This window comes from Camellia sinensis, chromosome 11, assembly GCF_055761805.1.
Source record: "Camellia sinensis isolate YWXY chromosome 11, ASM5576180v1, whole genome shotgun sequence".
Lineage (NCBI taxonomy): Eukaryota > Viridiplantae > Streptophyta > Magnoliopsida > Ericales > Theaceae > Camellia > Camellia sinensis.
Window position 1 is genome coordinate 146,204,264 of NC_138971.1, and position 8,696 is coordinate 146,212,959.

The 8,696-nt window shown below is 37.6% G+C and overlaps 1 pseudogene across 1 annotated transcript; it reads right to left on the reverse strand.

Annotated features, from left to right (window-relative positions):
- Positions 1-3,527: 3,527 nt before the first annotated feature.
- On the reverse strand, positions 3,528-8,198 carry LOC114281215 (protein IWS1 homolog 1-like; annotated as a pseudogene). Its single transcript, XR_014344767.1, has 7 exons — positions 7,766-8,198; positions 7,648-7,710; positions 7,473-7,547; positions 6,891-6,982; positions 6,702-6,770; positions 6,416-6,569; positions 3,528-3,804 (listed from the first exon to the last, which is right to left on the reverse strand). The product of XR_014344767.1 is annotated as a protein IWS1 homolog 1-like (transcript).
- Positions 8,199-8,696: the final 498 nt, after the last annotated feature.

Genomic DNA, 8,696 nt, shown 5'->3' on the forward strand with positions numbered 1-8,696 from the left:
CTTTTATGCCAAGACCCCGCTATCCTTACACGGATGTCGTCACGCAGCTTACTCTCAAACTCAAAACAACGTAAGTCCTCTGTCTCCACCAATTCTGGAGCAAACCTCGACAGATTAGCAAACCATCTTTCGAACCGCACCAAAGGTGTAGTACCTTGGCGTAATTCCACAAATTGTTTCCGCAGCTCTTCCCGAGCGGAAGGAGGGAAATCGCAACTTCCTCGCCTAGGCATCCTAGTAAAAGTAACGGAGACACGTTAGCACACTCATACATGTGCCGAAGCTAAACACTTACATCCTAACACATGGACAACTGTAATTCACTCCACATAAGCACATAAACATGTAAGCACTTACGAATTTCATTTCCAGATAATGATAGTCCCGAGGCGTTACTAGAGTTCCGATCAGAAACAGCATTGATCAAGTGCCTTTCCAACTGGACTCCCAGAAACCCAAGGATCCAATCAACATCCAAGAAACTACATTCCATACCCAAATAGTCACATAAACATGTTATCACAAAAGTACGTAACATTACGTCTAAGTCTCTAACAAGCGAGAGAAATCCATTGTGATACTAATCACTTCCCACGTACCCAAAGTATTCGAACCAGGTACGCTCTGATACCAAGTTGTAACGTCCTCAAAATAATAACTTTAAACCCACTAAATAAGACATGCATTGATATTCAAAAGCTTCACATTCTTTCATTTATCAGAGTTTCATTACAAAAAGTATTACATGTTAACAACAAAAGCAAATGCCCTATGGGCTTACAGCTTTCCAAGTTAACACTTGGTTACAACAAAAGAGTACTAACTCAAACACGTTAAGCCCTTGGCTTGAATTTACATGTAATACATCAAAAGTAAAACAACAAAAAGTCCGCCTCTGGCCTCCCAAGCTACGTCCTTGGAGGTGGCATGCTACCTGTACCTGAAAATGATATTCCCATATAGGGTGAGCCACAGCCCAGTAGAAATACACTAAACCAACCATGAACAATGACTAAAAGATTAGCAACTGATAGATGGTCAACACTGACACTTCCATTTACATCTCCCTACGTTACCATGACAGCCAAGTCTATATTACAATTCACTTTTTCATTTTTGTTCAACTTTGAGTTTGAAAACAAGGCTCAATACTCTGGCCAGAACGTTTGATGAGATTATAGTTCATCACTAGAACACTTTCGAAATCCAAGGTGGATACACATTATGGTGTTGTATCAATAACACATAAACTACTCCCATACTTCGCAAACAATGATGATATACATTTTAGTGCTATATCAAATCAAACAAACTTTTCAATAGATAAGCATATGAGCTATATCACTACTACAACAGATAAGCATATGAGCTATATCACTACTACAACAGATAAGCATATGAGCTGTATCAACACTTCAACCGATAAGCATATGAGCTATATCAACATTCCAACAACCGGTTTAGAGGTACATCCCCCATCTTCCCCTAAACCATTAACCGGTTTAGAGGTACATCCCCCATCTTCCCCTAAACCGTGGAGTACATCCCCTATCTCCTCCCATACACAAGTAATGCATATAAACACAGAATCACATATGTAATCAATCAATACATAAAATTAATGTATTCTATCAACCGATATGCTCTATGACACATCCAATTGATTAGTTTTAGTTTGCCTAATCATCAAGCATTGTCTACAACAATCAACACTACCCTCCACCGGTAGCCCAAAGCAATTATTTCTAAGCAGGAAATAAATGCACAATGGATATTCAATCGACATTTCAATTCGGTGAGTGATAAATAATTCAACTACACCCTTTAACCCCATGCACTCCCAATCTCAACAATTCCATTTCATTTCCTCATTTCCCACAATTAATTATCTCAATTAATTAAACAATGTAATTAGGTCATTTTCCATAATTACCATTACCACCCTTAGGTCCCATTTTCATCAATGATTCAACATTTATTCCATTTCTCTATACCAAACATGCATCTAGGTTTATTACAAATAAAAACCCCAACTTTTGTAAAATAACACAAAAGGCCCAAACTTTCACAAAATTACCAAACCAACCCCAACCTCTCAAATTACCAAAATTTAAAGACAAAATCCATAGAGAGGAGTAGGATATCCCTACCTCAAATTCAGAGCTCCAAGGGGGAAGATGAGTAAAACTCAGAAGTGCTCCAAATCCCAAATTTCTCAGATCTCAACAAAGCCCTCGACGATCAACACACTTCTTACAAAGGCCCAAGGTGAGGAAAACACTCTAGGTAGATCAATCCTAAGAGAGAAGTTCGGTTTTAGAGTGAGGTGCTCTCCAATGGAGGTTTTGAAAAAGTAAGAGAGAGAAAGGAAATCAAAAAGTGATCAAAAAGGTGGTTTCACGAACTGATATAAAAGCAGGTCCGCTCGAGCGTACAACACCCCGCTCGAGCGTACAGACACAGGTTCACGCTCGAGCGTCCAAAGATCCGCTCGAGCGCCGGGTGCACTCTCCCAGAATTTTCTGCAGACGACCAAAATGCTGAGAGAAGGAAATTCACGCTTGAGCGTCCAAACTGCCGCTCGAGCGGAGAGGCAACAACAAAATCCCGCTCGAGCGTCAAATCGCCGCTCGAGCGGAGAGACCAAAACCTGGGCAAAATTTCTAAGTTTTAAAACACGACCCACTTATTCCCAACCTGCCCAACACAACCCAAAATTCTAATTAAAAGAGTAAGGGATAGAAATGAGGATAAGATAACAACGAATCTACGGAACCGAGTCCGGATTATAGTTAAACAACAACAGGAAATATCGGGACCGCTATAAAGGGGAAGTGGTCAAAAGATCACTAATAATTTGAAGGGGAAGTGGCCAAAAGAAGTTATTTCTTCTAAAAGGTGAAAAGGTTTCCTTTGTCTAATTTGTCCCCTCATTAAAACTTTTCAAAGATATTGTCTGACCCCTCCATTTCAGGTGGGTGTCCAAAAATAGGACACATGTCTGACATATCCATAATGTGGCCAGTGAAAAGAATTAAAAAATATATTTATATATATATTAAGACATGGCCAGACGTAACTACATGTGTCCATGTCTGCTCCAGAGGACGTATCTGTGCTACTTAGTTATAGACACAGCAAAAACACACTGCCAAAAACATTAAAATGCAGTGGACTTGGTGTGATAACTATTTTGTTTTAATAACAGAATAACATAATAATCAAGTAAAATTATGAGTAGAAGTATGACTTCTTTTTGTTTTGATAAATATGAGTAGAAATATGACTTGGTGTTCAAATATACTAGTACCAGAAATAAATAAAGGCTGCTAGCCAGACTAATTACTAAAATCTCTTAGTTGTATAGGTAAGTAATCAGCTACCACTGTGAAATGGAATTCAATGTAAGGGTCTCGCTTATTCAATGAAACACCATTTTATCACAAGCATTGTGGGCTTTGTCACGCCCTCAAAATAACCGATAATAACCATAACATTAACATGCATTTATAAAAGAAAACGAATCATTTGAGTTATTCATCAGAGTATTCTTATTGAAAGACATCACATGTAACATCCTGCAACATCAAAATAAATGCCCTAGGGGCTTACATCTTTCCAAGCTAACACTTGGACACAAAAAGGATGAGTACTAACTCATTTACAACTTAAGCCCTGGGCTTGAATGTTTACATGAAATCTCAAAAATAACAAAATAAAACATATAACTAAAGACAAGTCTTCAAAATCCCAAACATCAAATCCTTCCAGGCTAAGTCCGTGGAGGTAGCTTATCACCTGAACCTGAAAATGATGTTCCCATAAAGGGTGAGCCACAGCCCAGTAGAAAAATACTAAACCAAATATAAGCATTGAATAAAGCTATAGCATTCAATAGATGGTTAACCAAGATAATCAATTTTATCATTAAACAGTCTCATGACACTAATGTCTAAGACACATTTCACTTTCCATTATTATCAACATGGCTCAGAACCTAGCCAAACTTACAACTGTGAATTATATATCATATTCCCATTACTTCCAATATCAACAAAACAAATGAGACTCATGCTCATATCAAAACACTTCATACTTCCCATTTGATACACATTTTAGTGCTGTATCAATATTCATGTAAAAACACTTCAATATAATAAGCACACATAAAAATGGTGCTAATGGAGTCCATCCCCTATCTCCTCCCAAACAAAAATCCGGTTTAGAGGTCCATCCCCTATCTTCCCCTAAACCATGGAGTACATCCCCTATCTCCTCCCAAACAATATGCATATGCAATGCTCAATCAATACATGTAATTTCTGTATTAATTCAATAGTCTAAATTTATGACTTAACAAATTGATTAGTTTCAATTTTCCCTAATCCGCATGCAATGTCTACAACAAGCACGACTATCCTCCACCGATAGCCCAAATCAATTATTTCTAGACTCGAAAATAAATATACTAACAATTCAATAGGCGAGTGATTTATATTATCCAACTACACCATTTAATCAATAAATTCCCCAATTTCATGGATTTAACCAAATTCCCCAATTTCATGGATTTAACCAAATTCCCCAATTTCCTTAAATTAATTATACAAATTAATTTATTAATACAACTAGGGTTTTTCCCAAAATTACCAAAGTACTCCCAACATATCAAAATACCAAAACTTAGGACAAAACTTATAGGATGGAGTAGGAAATCCCTACCTTGAAGCGAAGAACTCGAATGGAGAAGATGACAAAAACCAAAGTGCTCCAAACCCAAGATTGTTCAGATTAAACGGAAGCCCTCGACCCACTCTATCTTTTTAACAAAGGGCTTAGGGTAGAAAAACACTCTAAGTAGATCAAACCTAAGAGAGAAGGTGTGTAGGGAGAGGGAGAAGACGGTTCTAGGGTTTTAAAATAAAAAAGGAGATGAAAAATGATCCTGAAAGTCGGATCTCGGATTTTTATACCAGTCGCCCCGCTCGAGCGTGGAAACCCCCGCTCGAGCGCCACTCACAGACTCCTGCTCGAGCGGCCAAACCCCCGCTCGAGCGGCGAATGCACTCTCCCAGAAGTTTTTGCAGACAGGTCCCCGCTCGAGCGCCCAACTCCCCGCTCGAGCGTTAGTCACGACTTCCCGCTCGAGCGTCCAATCCCCCGCTCGAGCGGCCAACACTACACAGGACATACTGGATGGGTGTATTCCCCGCTCGAGCGTCCAAACTCCTGCTCGAGCGGACAAGCCAAAATCTGGGCAACTAGACTTGGTTCCTAAGCTCAACCAACCTGCTCCAAATCTTCCCAACACAACCCAAGACTCAAAATAAGAAAATAATGAATGACAACAACAATTATACAATGACGGAATCTACGGAACCTAAGTCCAGATACAATAATCAAATGGGAAAAGACCGGGGTCGCTATAGGCTTGGAACAGAGTGACAGTGCATCAGCTTTCATTCAGGCCAGGTAAGAGGGGGAAAATAAAAACTACTTTCTCTCTCTTTTCTTTCCTCTTTGGTCTCCTCCTTTCTAAAGGAGGGCCTAGGACTCTTTTGTTATTATTTGGTTCATTGAAATGAGATGTAATGAAATGATTGTTCTTTAGATTTGCCTATGAAGTAATCATTCAGTTACAATGGTAAATGACAATTTCATTTGCAATGCATTTTTCATTATTTTTTCCATCAACCAAACATGAGAATGAATATTTTGATCAAATAACCATTCAATTTCATTCCAGTGAACCAAACATTATCTTCTAGTTTATTTTTTTGATCCACAGGAGAGAAAAGGCTGCACATACCATATTGCAGTTGCATGTTGACATGAGATTTGACCTTATGGGGTTTATAAAAAAATATGCGCTCTGCCCTAAGGGAGTCATGTCCCCAAAATAATAGGTCGAACAAAATCAACACTGCTTGTGCACATTCGAAAATCTTTTACGGCGAGCTTGAGAAAAAGGCCTCTATCAAAAGAAATTCTGTTTATCATTATTATTAGATAAAAATTGAAATTTCACAATAGCTTAAATTTTATCAAGGTCATTTACATGATTTAAATTAAATTCCATATACTACCACTTCTCAGATTTCTTATGCTCAAATGAAAATTAAACTGGCATCATTTGAGTTTAAATGGATTGAAAAAATCAACTTCAAATCAATTAGACTTCCAACACATAGAAGCCATATTTTGAACATGTATCCTGTAGACATTTCAGCACTCTCTCCGTTGCCATGTATACACACATACACACATACATACATACATACATTTATACATACATAATATTTATATATATTATGAAAAAAAGAAACTAATTGCAATAGTAGATGGTTAAATTTAAGAGTTTGTCATAGTTATCCTAATCTATTTCGTTTTAAGTGTCCAATAGAGGAAGACCAACCTTCAGATGGTGCTGATCTTCCACAACCTATTTAGCACAGGCCCTAACCTCATCTGGATCAATCTTGGATTGGGGGCGAACCAGAAAATCCATTGGCATTGCCTCGGGCCTTAAAGTAAGACGCATGGAAGATGACTGGCCAGACTTCGATTCCCTGCACATCCCTCATAAAATTGAAGTGTTCGAATATATACATTCAAAACACAGTGCAAATCACCCATATAATAAAATCAAAATTGACTGACTGACTAGGACCCAATGGATTAATTTTGTTATGACATCTTACTATGAAAATTCAGGCAAATCAAGATCGTCATCTCTGGATTCCATTCATGAAGCTTTATTCATTGGCCTACTGAAAAATAAACAAGACATTCCTCGCATGAGTAAGACTAGATATATATGAAAACAAGGTCAAGATGGCTAAATCACTCAAAACACATGTGTAAGCAAATTGAACAAAGATAATATATACTTTTTCGCAGATGGCCTCCGAAAGGGAACCTTCTCATCATCAAAGTTTCTCATGTCCTCAAACCGCGTGCTCTTATTGAATATTGGTCTACTCTGCATTTTATTTTCAAATTTTTAAATGATAAGGAAATATTAATATGAACGAGTTGAAACCATGTGCCCACATCAGTTATTAAAAAAAACTCCTGAGGTTCCAAACAAAACCTACATACAAGGGTTCACATACTAATCAAACAATATTAGAAGGGGAGAACAAAACAATATCAGAGAGCACATCTTCAAAACTCATAAATTTACTCAATGAAAATACATCCCCCATGACCAAACATCATGCAAAGATAGCTCAGTAGAAAATAAAATGAAACAGGAATGGTTCTGGATTTTCAAGACAATTTCATCAACATCTTGGAGAATAAATCTTGGGTTGATCATTGAGCAGGAAAGAAGTCTATCCACCACATGCACTTTCACACTATGTTCTAGCAAACTAATACCATAAAATTTATCCAAGTACAAAGGGGAACCATGAAGAGTGATCAATACATGTATGAGTGCCAAAAGTCCAAAAAATGTATAACATTACCCATTTATCAACCAAGTCTTTTGCCATTCTTCTGTTGGCTGTGGTCTCCTTATCAGACTTCAAAAACATAATAACCTGCATAACACAAAAAATTAATATGCAGAGTTGCTCCTTCCACTGCCAAGCCATAACCATTATTCATGTGTCAGTGTCGCCTCATAAGGAGAATCCTGACCTTCCCAAGACCACTCTTCTTCAGTTGCTCTCTCCTATCATAATGCTATAAATCAATGGGAAACTGCATGAAGTGCAATACATCTCACTTAAAGAAATGGAGAAAACGCCTTTTGTACATCAGTTAAGATCCTCAATATTGCCCCACGGATGTTTATATTCGGTAAGCTTCCATCTGGAAGGGGTTCGAGCCAGGTTTTCAGGAGGGTTAATACTCCATCATGAAGTTGTTTCTTGCACCAAACAACAGTTGATGTAGGAAACAAGATAAGAACCATAAATAATAAAATGGAAACATGATGTCAATGAAACTAACGAGAGAAAATCATCTTACTTTGAGAGAACAACCTCCTTAAGGAGAGGCAGCCTTTTGAGTTTATTTATAGCAGGTTTTGACTGTCTAATCAATTCTACACCTTCAGCCACCACTTCAAGCTCAGCCATAACATTTTCAACAAGCAATGCTATCTCTTCAGCACTCTTCTCCCCTTTCTTCTTTTTCTTGCCTGACTTGAAGAGCTGATCAATTTCCTTATTGTCTTTGCCCTCTACCGCCTGGAAAAATTGTAATAGATCTTGTAAATCTTCAAAAAAATATATATTGATAGTCATTATTAAGAAACCGAAACAACTAGAATTGTCACAATAATAAATTTTAAAGAAAGATGAAGTCCTAACCTGAGGAGCATCACCAGGAGACCATGGTTCATTATCAAATCCATACAACTTTAGTTGCATGAGTTCCAGGGGCTACCCTGATATCCACCTGTAACAATAACAAGAGGTGTCAAGAAATAGAAAGACAACAAAATTAAATCAAAACCAATAGCAATTGTTGGATATTTCAATTGAAGTGAAGCACAAGTAAACCAAGTTCAATTCAGCCCCCCTCAAGTAGAAGTGTGCTTCCAGATTAAATCAAAGAGAGATGTGCAACCAGATTATAAATGTAATTGATGATATACAACCAACTATAAACAAGAAACAGTTTTTTAAAACCAATTATTAGATAAAGCCAACACTTCACAAAAAAGGAATTCAAAGTGGCTT